Genomic DNA, 15,458 nt, shown 5'->3' with positions numbered 1-15,458 from the left:
TGGTAAAAAGATCTACTGCAGTAAAAATGTCTGCAAATGGTTCATGCCAGGATTTCCTTATAGAATAGTGGGCAACCATGACAAAGAATTGAATGTTTGAAATTTTATTAATAAAAAAAATTAAGCTTTTTAAAATAGTCATTTTCTCAGCAAATTAATATCACCTCCTATGAATCCTGACAAGTTCTTTGAATATATGCTTTCTTTTGGAAAATGGCACTGCTATTGAATTTCTGCTGCAGCTAAGTGGTAATATTTTTTTCCTCATTCTTCTAATTTTCTCATTTTTAACAGAATAGTCTGCTTTTTTTCCTTTATTTGCTGAGCCTGTCATGAAGTTAGTGTCTTTTAGGATTGGGGTTGGGGAGGAAAGAGAGAAGTAAAGTGAAGATGAGACAAAGATAGTCACCAACGCTTTTTAAAGAAAGTCTCAGTCTTCATAAGATTTACCGAAAAATAAATGGCTGTTTAAAAGCTTTGATAGCATGAATCTCACAATATACACAGTTCTAAACTTCCAAATACAGATGGTAACAGCTTGGTTAAGATGCTTTTATATATCATTTACATTTTCATTAAGGTTTGTAGGTATACTAATCTGTTGTTTTTCAGCAATAAAATACATATATTAGAAAAGATGCTATTTGCAGGGCACATGAAGCCTTCTTCCAAGCTCCAAGGTAACTAGGAATTCTTAGTTTTGTTCAGATTTTCTGTAAAAATACTAGAAAAAAAGGTCTTGCCAAACCCTCTACATATTTAAGCCTTCTACATTTTCCAAACCATGGACGAGGGTTTTATTAAGCCAAAACGTATTGTGTTTCTCCTATGTGAAATCTACATTCCAGCTTCAGGCAGGTGGACTGCCACATTTTGTCCAGTAATATGCTACTAACATCTACAACAGAAACATGTTTCAAATATCAGGAAAGCTTTTTATGCAGCAGGTAGAATTACATAGAAAAAATATCAAAGGCTTAAAAAAAGGTTCCTTCTGTCTTTCTTTTGCTCAAAATTAAGATCTATAGTACAGTAAGTTTCTTTTTTGACAGTACCATTACAATATAATTAGCCACGTGATACACCGAAAATGGGAGTGAAGTCACCTACGGTCCAAACAAAATTGTTTCATAATGTTTAAAATCAAAATTAATAGACTATTAATTCATGGCTCATAAGTATAAAGACCTTAAAATAACCTCAATAAAGAAATTTTGAAGGCAGTCTTAATTGTAAAATATGTCAAGAAGGAATTTTTAGAAGCAATAAGAGAGGTCAAGACAATTAATTTTTCTAGACTTTTAAGCCTGCTTAATGTTATATAGAAATGAATTGATTCAGCATGTCAATATTGCTGTTTATACATCCTTTTGTACACAAAGAGACCACAACTTGTTTATGAAATGCATCTTAAAAATCCCTCATTTAGTATTATCATCTACCATAAGACTAACTGCCCATTTGGACAGCTTTTACCATCCCTTCAATTAAATTTCCTTTCCCAGTGCATAATGCAATCAACGTCAATCAATTACTGTTTCAGACCAGATGCAGGAGACTGAAGTCAGTACTGGCTCAGGCTGAGGCGGCTGCTGTAGATCAAAATTTGCAAAGACAAAATTCTTCAAAAATCACTTCTGTGATTTGCCCAGCATTGCTCCAAATCATCTCCTGACAGATCATTTATAAGCATTTCTGCTTGCAATTTTGTTCCCAGCTTGTTCAGTGAAATTGATTTTAAACTAAGTAATTACTTTAGACAAAGTCATGGATTTCTCCACTACGACTGATACAGAGAGAACCAGTTGAGTGGAATGCATTAATAAATTTGTGAACTACTTTGAAAAAATTACACATATTTTTATATGAATTAGATTTGCTGTTGCTGTAAATCTTCAATGTGCTTCAAAAAGCAAAACATTGGGCAGATATCAAACTAATAAACCATGTTTTATTTTGTTGTTGTGATGAGTTCTTACTCCTGCTAAGAAATATTTTTACCCCACATGACAGTATTGAGATACCCAATGGCTTCTCTAATGTTTGAGAAATACGAAATCTGCAAGTACTGTCATTTTGCAATTTTGTGTTGAGTGAATTGAAATTCATTTAGACATAATTCTTAACTCAAAGGTAATGTCAGATAATTGTGTTGTTTCATGTTTCAGCTGGTACTATTCCATGCACAAGCAAGATATCCATCTTTTCTAAAAGCACATTTGCCATCTATTGAGAATATTCACAGGCACAAACTTGTATTTAGAAGTAGAGACAAAAGTTAGAGACTAAACCAATGGCTAGACAGATAACAATTAAAAAAAAAATTTTTATGAATGAGCAAATCATCATTTTCACATCACTAGAATTTACCATATCTTAGTAGCATATTTTTATATATTTATAAAATATTTCTACTTGTACTGATATACCATGGATAGGATCAATAAGGAGTCTCAAACTTATTTTCAAACTACTTGCATGCTAAATGTTACAGAAATATATAAAACCTGCACAGCTTATTTTCCCAGACAGCATGCCATATTGTTGCCGTGCTTTTTAGACCCTGATCTAGATGAGCTACATGGCATTGTCTACTTTAGCAACAGTGGAATACCAAAAGACCAGATCTGTGGAGCAAAATAGTCTGGTACCAGCTAGAAACCTGACAGCCACATTATACACATTTTGAGTATGTTGTTTTACTTCATAATGGCTCTTGTTTAATCTGATGATTAAAAAGTAGAGTACATTCAGAGTTCATCTTCCAATTTAGTTTCATCTGAAATGAGTCTTGTCCACACACTCCTAAAACACAACACTGTGAAAACCAAACACAACAAGTAGGGTTGATTGCAAGAGTCTCCAGGAAACTTCACTCTTAATTCAGACCAAGACACAAACATGAAAACATCCCCTGATGCTATATTATCTAGTATATCCTTCCACTGTGCTTCAGGGTGCAGTGTAGACATGCTGAAGTAACTGGATGAAAAACATAAAACTAAAATCAGAAGAGGATTTTGCCAGCATGGCTGGAGAAACTTAACGTCTCTTTGCAACTTGAGCAACACTCAAGACACTGATCAGGATGAGTCAGAATACATGAAGAAAGGAATTTGCAGCTCGTGTGAGCCTGCAACTATTAGACTGTTTTTTGATCTTTGCACATCTTTTGCCAACAAAAGGACATAGGCAACCTGGACTCGAATAACAAAAGAACAAAGAAAATTATGGAGAGGTTAATTAAGGACTTAACTGAAAAAAGATTGTTTGGTTATTTGACAGCAAAACTGTGGCTTGATAGCCATCCACAAAGGTCTGCAGCATATACTGGAAGAAGATGATTATAAAAAGTGCTTTAGGAAGGTATAATTTGGAATAAATTCATGAAGTAAGAAAACAGAAAATACAGGTTATCAGAACAAAAAAAAATATGACTACAGATCCCTCGTAATACCTTTTTCACTTAGAAAGACTATATAATTTCTCAGTGCTAGATAGTTGAGTTCACCTGTAAAGGTAATACTATTCCTATTGGCTCAATGGTAAACCTGAAAGGATTTATTTTTCTGAGATTATCTATTGGTAAAGTTAGCATCTCATTTGCTTTGCATTTACTTTTAAAGTAAGCCTCCTACTTAGGCTGTTATGGTTTAACCCAGCAGGCAGCTAAATACTACACAACTGTTCGCTCACTCCCTCTGCCCTGCCCCCCCATCAAGCAAAGGCCAGATTTCCTTATTTTAAAACAGATAAATAGACATAGAAGTTGTATTTTTATACGTAGTTAAGTTGGTTCAAGCTGAAAATCAGTTTTTCATCAAAAGTGATTTGTTGGCCTAAAAATACAATTCTGGCCAGATAAAGGCATAAAACAATTGAACTTTACTGTAAAGACAGCAAAACATTTAAAATTCTCACTCCAAAATTTAATAATATTCAGAAAGATTGAAAAAGATACAGACTGATTCACTACTTTGAGTTCCAGTCTAAGTAATTCTGACTCCATACTTCAACAAATTAAGTCAATGAAAAATAATTCCTTAATTCCAATGAGTTTTGGATCAGCTCTATTATAACAGAAGGAGGCAAAAACCCCTGTATTAATTGCACACAAATTATAAGCAAGAAGTACTGTGACCTCATATTGAAAGCCACGCTTCAGGACATGGTCACTAAAAAAAACCCCAACACCTATATTATGCTTTTTACCAAGCAGCACAGAGTAAGAATCTACAGTTGTCATATGCATAAAAAGCGGTAAAATAGAAATAAAACAAAAATAAAATAAAAGCTATATGACTCAAAAGCCCCATTACCTATGAAAGTCTAACCAATGTCTTACTAAGGAAAGGTCATGAAGAGTAGCATGGTATGCTTTTAAAAAATGCTGTCATAACTACAGATAATTAAAAGTAAAGATAAATGACTGTTTAAAAAGGCAAGATAGAGTTATATCCAAGTATATTTTAAATTATCATGCTAGAAAAATCAGATACTGCTCTTTTCTCCTAATAGGAGCTGGTTGCCAGTTTTGTTAACAGCAAGTCTTAGTGCATGACTCAAAGGCAAATATGACACTATCCATATGCCTCAAAACCAGAAGTGCTGGAAGGATACAATTCCCCTTGTCTTCAGGTCTGTGACCATATTTATCCTGGGAAACAGTCTGATATACAAACATCAGGGATTGGAAATGAGGTAACCAAAGCAACTGTAGCTAGAAAATTAAACGCATACCAATTCTGAAAATAAAATGGAAAGAACTTTGCTTTTTTAATTAATCCCTAAATCTAGATTTAAACCCAGATAAGTGTTAAAAGCTACTAAGATAGTCAATGGCTTAAGCATTTCATCTATGAAGGGATCAAAAATGAAAAAAAAATCACTAAGCAATGAAAAAATCTCTAAGCACTTTCACATTCATTCCTCATCTCCTACTCAGTATAGCACAATGAACAGTCTGTGCTCATGATGTCCATAAGCAGAAGAGAGGACATACAGCTCAAGACACAAAAAAAAAAAAGCTGAATTTTGACTTACAGTTTTTGATATTTAAGTTTCTTTTGTGTTGTTTAACTTGAGACATCTAAAATGTGACTGTTTCAGAGACTAAGCGTTAAACCAATCCCTTATTCAAGTGTTTAAAGGAACTTTAGTCATTTACAGAAAGCAACTTGTTTATCTTATTCAGCTGTGTGACTGTTTTCCATGTTTCACTACTGTATTATACCCTCTGCTTCCATTTTCTTTTTCTGTCCCCCCTTCTACTGCTTTTAAACAGAGTAAAAACCCAAAGAAAAAAAAAGCAGTTGGTCAGCTCTTCTTGCTGGCTCAGCATCCCTGGTCTAAATTTCTTGACAGGACTGCTTGGAAATTACCTGGAAAAACAAATTTTAATCAAAAATTGCAAAATCATATAGCCTTTGATGCCTTCTAAGAGGATACAGGCGGAGTGCCAACAACTTGGACTTTGCTACCAACAACTTGGGACTTCTTTGCTATCCTATGCAGGGTGCTCCTGCAGAGCTCAGACTCCAGAGCCCACACCCACTGTGGACTACCCAACAGGGAAACCCCAGAGCTGTTGTGACTGGTTTTGCACATTCAGGAAATCTTAGTGCTCTCTCATATTAAGTAACTGGCCACAAACTTAGTTCATTGGCAGTCCTGAGCTCTCAGCAAAGCTTAGGGAGCTGGATTAAAACTAAAACTCCTACAATGTCCATCCCAAAGCCAGGCAGCTCTTTTCTAGCCATGACTTTCAGATAGGAACCTTAACTGCTTTCTCAGATTGAGTCTACAAGGGAAATTTTTGAAATTTATGTCTGTGTTGGGCTTATTAAGTGTGCAACCTCATCTTAAACATAAAGGTCTTCAAATCAAACTGGTTAAATGATTTCAAATCCAATTTATTTCTTATTCTCTTTTCCACAAACTATAAAATTGTAGTTTTTTCTGACACTGAACTTTCCCTCTTCTTCTGGTGTTTCTAAATATTTCATCTTCCAATAACTTATTTTTTTTCCTCCTCCTTTCCCTTCCCGTAGATTTGCTCCCAACACTGCATTCTCCAGGAGAAAAAAAAAAAAAAAGGCAAGAAGCTTGGATTCATTTTATTCACCAGAAGAGAAATGAGCTAAAACTGGTACAGATGAGACTGAGCTCTAGTTCACCTGACAAACTAGCTCTTTCTCCTAATTCATGCCCATGCTATTCTGCTTGTCTCTCACTGTACAGTCACTGTGTGTTGTTTTGTTGCTGTTTTGTCACATCTGAGAAGTACATAGCCATTCCCAAGTGTTTCAAAAGAAGCTGCCAACATAAGTGCTCTGAGTGAGGTGGATGGCTCTTGGGAACATTCAAAAGGGCATTTAAGAACATTTCATTGGGCAGCTCTGTTAGAAAGCTGACTTGATGAAACTCAGTTTAACAAAAGGGAAAGCACATAATATTTTAGTATTAGTCCATCTAGAGAAAAGACTTAGCCCCAGAAATGCTGAGAACTTTTGTTAAGTGTACATATTAAAAAACAATCTTCCCCTCTCAATATCAAGATATTTTGGTGTTGGTTTTTTTTTTTACTACATATTATGGAACTTAGAGGAAACAGATTTCTCTAATCCTTTGAAAAGGATTCAAAACTGATTTTTAAATATAGCAATGATTTTCGAACATTAATCTACCTCATGACCTTGCGAGATTCAGTCTTGCATAGGTAAGCAATTACAGAAACAACTTATTCCTCAGATACTTCTGTACTTTCTAGGAATGCCTACAAGGCAACAAAGAAACCCAGTTCCTTGTGGTAACATGCCAACAAATACACCACGTTATTTCTGTGTATTTTACAATTCTTGTTTCTAGTTTACTCTGAAGAATAAGAAAAAGCTTTTTGCATTTCACTACAAAAACATTAGAGCCATTTATCCTAAATTTGAAAGATTTTGCTGCCACTGGTAAAGAGTTATAAAGCTGCAACAGTATCACCCCTCCCCTGATTCTGAAGGCGTCAGATCTGCTGAGACTTACAAATTCAAGGGAAAGAAATTCTGAAAGTGACAGTTTGCACTAAAAGCCGATGATAACTCTTAGCAGCACATATTTCCTTTTAAAAAAAGCATTTTGCAGGGCTAGTCATGATAATCTTTTGAGGACTTTATTGTTGTTGATGTTCATTTGGAAACTGGGAGTGAAACCCAGATAGGAGCTTTACACCACAGCAACTACAGGTTTCTTGGAATCAATGTTCCTCAACAGCAAGAAAGTGTTGAGGAACTGGGTTCCCAGATACTTTTGTATTTGTAAAGGAGGCAGCTCACTTTAAATGAGTTGTGGAGGGGCAAATGTTAATCTCATTTTACCTAATGTTTCACTCAGGAAATTACTTCTCTTTTGGCAATTGGCAGTGCCAAACAGATACAGATGACTAATGACCAAGGTCATTTGCTGAACATTCTTCCTTTCTGAAAGACATCCTCATTTCTTGTCTGCCATGGACAAAATTAGGAAATTTTGTACAGCAGGGAGAATTTTAAGAAACAATTGATTTTTCTTTTTGTAAAGGAGGTTCTTTACATTTGCAATTACAGACTGAAAATACAGCCACAAACACATTTTCACAAACTTAAATACAAGCACAGGTAACAAATTAACATTTAATAGCTTAAGTGTCAAAGATTTCAGTCTTTTGTTATACTGATTTATTTGGAGAAAGCACATTCTTCACCTCAGTTTATTTTATTTTTTTCTTGCCAAGTAGAAAGGAAGTTCTATACAGGTATCAAATGATCATTAAAATTATTCTAGTGAAATTTTTGTAACTGTAGGTTCACATAAAATTGCAGTTATATTTCAGTGAACTCTTAAAAATAATTCTAATTACTTCAGTTAAAGGCTGGTTTGAAAATACAGCTTGTCCACAGTCAGATAAGCAAGTATGAAAAATCTAAGTTAGTATAGGTTATTCCAAGTAAGTTTATTGTTTACTAAGTGGCACACTGCAACTCTTGAAAGAAGATAACACTATGTCTTTACACCCAGTCACAGAGACTCTGAAAAAATAGACTTAGTCATTCTATTTAATTATAAGCTTCATTTTCTCTAATGGTATGCTCTTCACAGATACTTAATGGGAAGGTTTTGGTGTAAATTGCAAAGATACAATACACAAAAGAGCAAAGACTTCCACTTGCAATCATGCAAGAGTCCTACACTCTGTTAAAGTTATTTTTTTAATGAAGAGGAAAATGCTGTGACAGATGTTTTAAAGTAGTCCATTATAGCAGCTAGGTACACTGTATCTTGAAGATTACAATCTTCCCTGCACAAGGTGCAAGGTTGACCAGGCACTTTGGGACTCTGAATTGGCATGCAGACAAAACTTATGTCCAGACAAGCACAGCAATCCATAAAAGCCCTGTCACAGGGGACTGCAACATTACTGGGCATCTAGATTTAGTCAGAATCCCGGTGATTCGTTTTTTCCCAACTTCCATACACATTTCTTGTTTCCAATGCATTGAAATAGTTGCTGGCTCTGCATGGCTGTATACAGATAGTTTTTACACAGCTGTGACCCCTATCCTAAATAGGGCCACAGCTGTTTCTTCTCTGCCTCAATCCAGTGCATAAAGGAAAAAATCAGAGTAAGCATTTTTGATCACAGAGCAAACCTATTTCACAGTTGTGATGAAAACAATCTGTTTTTTCACTTGTTTCAGTAGTCTAGTAATAGATTATTTTCTTACCAGAAAAAAAAAAAGTACAACAGCAAGGATCAGTGGATTAATTTGGTCTCAATTTATAGTTACACACTGTCCTTTCCTCAGAACGGATTACATTGCTATAAGCTAACCCTCAAGAACATAAAATTATCACAGAGCTCTATTTTCTGTGGCTTGTACTTCTGTGGAACTATTCAAGTAGCAACATGTTATCCCATAGGAAAGATATTAAAGATTAATAAGATACCTCAGAAGAGAGCAGATTTCTAAATAAAGGCTGCTGTGATTTATCGGTAATTTGTTGAGGTCATTCATCCTTTATTACTGTGAAATAGAAAAATACCGTTTGAACATGTAAAATACCTTTAAATTTCCCAACGACTAAAACAAAACCACTAGCACAAACCAAATTTCCCAGCCACTAGATGCAACAAAAAAAAGATTAAGGAAACCTGTTATATGTTGTCCTGCTCTAGTTCATTCTAAAACTCATACTTTAGACAGTTCATAAAATATTATATGGAATAAGTATTCAGTTTTAATACATTTGCCTTTTTCCATAAATATACTCTTAAATATCCCTTTAACAACGTAATATCAGTAACATTCCTGAGATGAACTTGAGTTTAAAAAAAAAAGCATTTTTAACATTTGACAAACACCATTTTTTCTGCACTTTCAGTGATTCAGAAAGAAATCCTAAGTCAATAGGTAACCATCAGCTAACTCTATAAGGTCGGCATTTTAGCCTGAGAGAAGGAAGGAAACAAAAGAAAAATGTGCAATTTGAGGTATCCCAACTTGTTTTGATATTTATTTCTGGATTCCTATCGTTTAAATATAGAAAATTTACTTGGAACATTCAGGCTTCCACCTGGATTTTAAGGATAATTTTCTCTTTCATCATCTGCAGGATTTCACAAATCCTGACAACTCATCCTGTAATTAACAATTGCATCTAGCTTGCCCTGTGCTTTTTTGCTTTGCTGAATTGACAGCTTTTGAACCAGCTCTGCAGGGTAGCTTGGGGCTCCAGGGGAGAGAACATAGGCAAAGAAAATAGTAGTAGAATATCACAATATGTAAAATAATAAAGTGGAAGAAATATAGGAGTAGTGATAGTAAGAGCATGAGAGAAAGGAAAAAAACCTGTTCAATCAAATCAGGTGGCTACTAGTTTCACTTTGCTTCACAGTAGAGGACAGAAAGCATTTCCTGGTGCAGATGTCCATAAGTGAATTTAAAATCAGTGACAAAGCATCCTCTTCCATAGAAGTCATAAATTCCTTTCATCCCTGAAATAGCTACATTGCTGTTTATATAAATGCTTTTAGTAGTAAAGTGCAAGTTTGAAAGAAGCAGCTTGGTGCATATTTTGATGAGATGGGGACTAGAAAAATTGAATACCTTGAACTACAGCAGCTAATTTCAATTTCAACTAGATCCTAGCTCTCACTAAAATACAAAGTGACAAAATAATTCAGTGCTGCTGTGACACAATGAGATTGAGGTTGAAAATGTTAAAATAGCTGCAGTACCGTAGCAGTAAAATTCATAATTAAATCTAAAGAAGGTGTTTCTGGGAAAAGTGCCTTTTTCTTTGAAAAAAGGCAGAAAAACATCTCAGAGGAGAAAAAGTTTCATTGATAAACCCTCAACAAACCTAAATGAGAAAGAAAGGAGCTGACAATGCTCCTCTTCTTCAGTATTTCACCATTTATGGTAACCTACCACACATCACTGAATTGGTTTCAGTCCCTGCCTTCTACTAGGGGAATTTCAATTGGTGCCCAAGGCTAGTGTGCTGCCTGGAGCAAGACACCACAAAATAACTCATTTCAGTCTTTCCTCTTGACATCATCTTGTTAGATAGAAATAGTTGAATATTTATTGGAGAAAGAATTAGTATTCAGATATTCAATATTTGAAGAAAGTGCATATGTTAACGCTTGCTTTGGTATAAATATTGGTGTACTTAATACAAAGCGAAGCAATGGGGGTTACTGGTGGTGGCCACCCAGACACCTGAGGTGTGGTACAGGGGCCCGATCTGAGGCGAAGAACAACAAACAATTTCCAGCTTTCACTGAAGTTCACAGGTCTGTGCTTACAACCAAATATTCTGTTCGTATTTACACTGTCTGTATTCACAGCATCCATGTAGCATAAGTAAGTTTTTAAAACAAAGCTTTCACAATGAAGCAATAACAAAGTATTTTTATTTTAAAAAATATTTCATTTTCAAAAAAGGTCTTGCCTATTTTATTCAGATTCCACCTACTTTCAAGTACTTCACTATCACTGCTTATATAAAATAAAAGGCAACATCTGAAATGGACGTTTGTTTTGTTTGCAAAAATTTTGGAAACCATTTATTTGGTGAAAGCATGGCAAAATGATAAGTAATTCTTAATAGCAAATTTATTAAAAACACATTTCCTTTAGTTGTCCTCAATCTATACTAGTAATTCACTTTAATGATCCTGTTTTCAATACCAATGACCGTTGAATTACTAAAGCTAGAAGATGGACATAAAGTACACATGTCAGCACATGCTTTATTCAAGATGCTGTGAAAGCAAAGTGTAAAGATCTTACAGTAACAGCATTGCTAAGGCATCTACACAGCTCTTTCAGTGAAGTTACATGTATGGCCTATATTTTATGGTCTGTATCTAGATTCTATGGACACTCTCATTGACATGACTTGTGTGACAAGCTCATTTTAGGTACAGTTAAAAATTTTTAAATGAACAGTAGAAAGATAATAAGGAGTACAGTAAGGGAAACTGCAAATGTGAGACAAAATGTTGATGCCATTCAGTACGATAAATACACATCTGTGTAGTAACATATACAATGTGTGCCATATCAGAAAGATCAGATTTGCTATCTGAGTCTTCTGTAGCCCAGTTTTCAAACCATGGAAAGTACCTTTCAGCAGTATGATTAGCCTGCGTTTGTGTCTCGGAAAGGAGAAGAAAAAGGACTTTTTCCCTACTACATACCATAGTAACCTAAAGAGAACTGCAGCTGAGGGAGTCTTAGGCAGAGAACTGAAGAGGAATAATGATTCTGTGGGGAGCTGGATTACTTAAACAGTTATATTAACAATGCTAAGCTGACAAACCCACACTAATAGTTGCATCAGGTATTACATTTACTAATTGTCTGTTCAAGCAAGAGCCCAGCTCCTGTAGAAAACAGCCTAAAGAGACTTAGCAAACACCTAGTATTCAGACAAATTACATAAATTCCCTTTGCAGCAAAAACAATGCTTTTAGCCAGTGGTACTGAAGGCAATGCTGGAAGCTTTGTCAGTCTTCACTGCCCTTTCTTATCCCTCACACTAATTAATCTCAATGGGATTTTGTAAAATGGTGGAGAATAGTAACTGTAAGATAGCATTCAACAATCAGACATTTCTGAACTGGTATGAGTTACTTCCCCAGCCACTGCAATTTCAGAAATCTCAATCTCATTAAGAAACCATTAATGCAAAACAATGACCTCAGGATGTCACACCACAGTAACCAAGCCTCTTTAGAAGCACAGGGTGGGTCTATGTTGGGGGGGGGGGGAGGAATTGTTTGGCTTTTTTCCCGCAAGTCTTTCAAGCAGGTGCTTAATGTTTCTTTTCAAAGCAGGGCTAGTGGAAGAGGGATAGAGTGTTACGTTTATTTGTACTACTGCATGACTGCAGAATAGAAGAGGAAGAGACTTACGCAGTTATGTTTAACTTCAGGAAAGGACTGAACTATTGTAGATCAGGAGGAAAGATATGGACATGATTTGTTCTGGGATTTTTGTCTTCCTTCCCCTCCTCCATTAAATCAATTTTGTTCATCTTAATTCTAGGCCTTGCAAGATCCAATTTTATAAAAGTGCAAAAAGCTTATATAAGCAATTATACAGAACTTTCAAGAACGATGATGATGGATGGGCACATAACTGCAGTGGGTTTTGTTTTTAACTGACATAACTTACAAATTATTTTTACTTTTTAAACATATTTTCTTATAATTACTGTCATTAGAGCCATTAGCTCATTTCAGGAGAATGCTTATGACCACAGCTAGGGAAAGCACTAGTTAAGCAATCACTTTCCATTACTTACATCATAAGACAAACAACATCAATACATAAGCCCAAATATATAATTTTAATATTTACACAAGAAGAAATATTAGATTTCCTTCCAGCTGTTTTAGAGCTCACTAAATCAAATGTATTATCTTTTGATTGAAATTCCTATTATTAAATTAAGATACTTTTGCAGCATTCTTGTTACTTCAGAACAGGCATTGGATCATGCAAGTTCAGTCCCCTAAAACACGGTGAAGTCACACCTGCAACAGTAAAAAAAAAAACGGGGAAAAAATCTAAAAGAAATTGGTGCAAAAAGACCAAAAATATAGGGTCATCTTGATGAATTGCATAAAATAACTTTTTCCAGTCTCCTCATCTTCCATTTTGACATTGGAGAGCACTGTATAGATGCAAATCACATGTAAAGATAAATATAAAGAGAGAGTCTCAGGAGCCTGTAAATAAAAGTGCAACAGTAGACAAAAAAGCAGACTACAGTGGAATTCTCCTCAGGCATAATCTCAATTTTACTAGTGTTTTAAACTGAAGTTTAAATTATCAGTTTAGAGGTTCAGCTGTGGCTATAATAAAGGCTAATGAATGGTTTTTGATCCTGATACAGGTTTATCATAACTTCAGTATCTCCGCATGGATTAACAAATAAATATTGCCTAAAAGTTAATGTAATATCTATTGACAAAACTCTGCAAAGTCAGTTTTAAACAATGAAACAATAAGTCTTCCAGTAGGTTTAAATAAGAGGTCAAAATAGGCACTGCTTATAAACCTTAACAGCATATGACATGATTTTGATTTCATTTCAAGCCAAAGTGGCTGTTTCAGTCACTGAAAAAAACATTTTGGTCTGCTGGCAAACATTTAAGTAATACGTGCTATTTACTTACATTTGTAACTGTACTATAGCCCTTTGGAACACAACATTTGGATAGAGACATACATATATAACTCAGAACTGGGAAAGTACTGCAAGACTGAGCTTTTGATTCACTTTAAAAGCACTTTACTCCACCAACTCTGCCTAGGTAGCTTTGCCATTGCTGACAAGCAAAATTGATGGTACCTATCCAAAACCTAAGCAACAATTCTGTTTTTTGTGAAACCAAAATGGTGTGGTTTACAATTGGTACTACAATTAAAGTAGTAAATATCTGTGAAGTTACAGATTTATGTTTCTAAGTGTCTTCTCTGTCCTTTCATTGCTGTGGGATTTGCAGTTGACCAGAAAAGTAAGATTGTCTTCATTTAGGAGGAATGTCAGACTTGGTATTGAAACACCAGCCTTCAACTCTCTGTACTGCAATTTACTAGTTGTAACATAAGTTTAGTAAAAAGATAGCAATGCTTTTCAGCAGCTTTTTTCACTGGTTACAAACTGACTTCCGTGTGGTTTTTTTAAAAGCAAAGAAACAGATACTAACCACTTAAAGCTCTTCATCTGCACACACTCACATCTATATTCATATTATTATACTGTAAGCCTACTATATTTTTGCAGCATTTTTATTTATACAGAATCCAAGTCTCCCCTGACTCAGGTTTGTAGTTGCAATGAGAAAGTGTTCATATCACATATCTTTACAGTAAGACAAAGACCCCCCCCTTCCTATGCTTCATATCACAATTCTCTTGTGCTATATGGAGCTCTCAGTGCCTTATCTACTTCAATTATAATGTCACAATCCAATTTTATTAGGTCTTGTGACTGTATTAGTGTCATTATTTAAATTAGCATCTGCTTGTAGTTACCTCAGACTGAAATTACCAAGTGACAATAATCTTTTTGCTTTCTTTATAAGAGGAAAAAAGAATGGCTGGCTGGGCTGTTTTGCCATTACAGAGCTTTGCTACTTTTCCATGTTTCAAACCTCATCCCCATGTTACTATGGACAAGATAAAACAAAACTGATTTCAATACGTACACGTTATAAATGCATAGTTCTGTGTCCTGACAGCCCTATTATTTCAAGTGATACAACATGAATAAAATCACATACAAATAGAAGTTTACAAGCTCTAAAGTGAAAGAAGCTCTAATCCTAAAACCAGTCCTATGTCCTTGAGCATAAGTATCACAACTAGACTGAAAGAAAAGAAAAAGCAGCATCTGTCTGGATATTCATTCATCCCATCTTATTTGTGTGTTTAAAGGAAGGAAAAAAGATATAGGTATCTGAGTTTTAAAATAAGCCAACAGTGGCCAATGGATTTGAGAAGTAACTAAAATATGCACAGTAAGCTCCAAATTCTTGTTTCTTGAATGTCATACCAACATTAGCTCAAAGGAAATAACTCAAAAGCTAATTGATTAAAACTTGTGTTAATAGTAGTGAAATTTTGGTTTAAGATTTAGAAAAATAACACATTGTGGCAAGTTTGACAGGAACCCTACTTCTACTACAGAGTAATTTCTGAATGTAATGAAATTTTCTATTAGCATTCCAAGGCTTCGCTAACACAATATAATTTACTGACTCCCTTCAGAAGCAGCTGACATGGGAGGAAAGGATCTAGTACTATCCTCTGCAAAACCCTCTTCATTTTAATTTCAAAGACTGATTAGGTTTTTTGGAAGATTACTTCCAAGGTTGGCCTCCCCCCCCCCCCCTTTTCCCCCCCTTTTAC

This window comes from Pygoscelis adeliae, unplaced genomic scaffold, assembly GCF_000699105.1.
Source record: "Pygoscelis adeliae isolate BGI_AS28 unplaced genomic scaffold, ASM69910v1 Scaffold212, whole genome shotgun sequence".
In the NCBI taxonomy this organism is placed as follows: Eukaryota; Metazoa; Chordata; class Aves; order Sphenisciformes; family Spheniscidae; genus Pygoscelis; species Pygoscelis adeliae.
Note: the sequence above shows the minus strand (reverse complement) of the source record.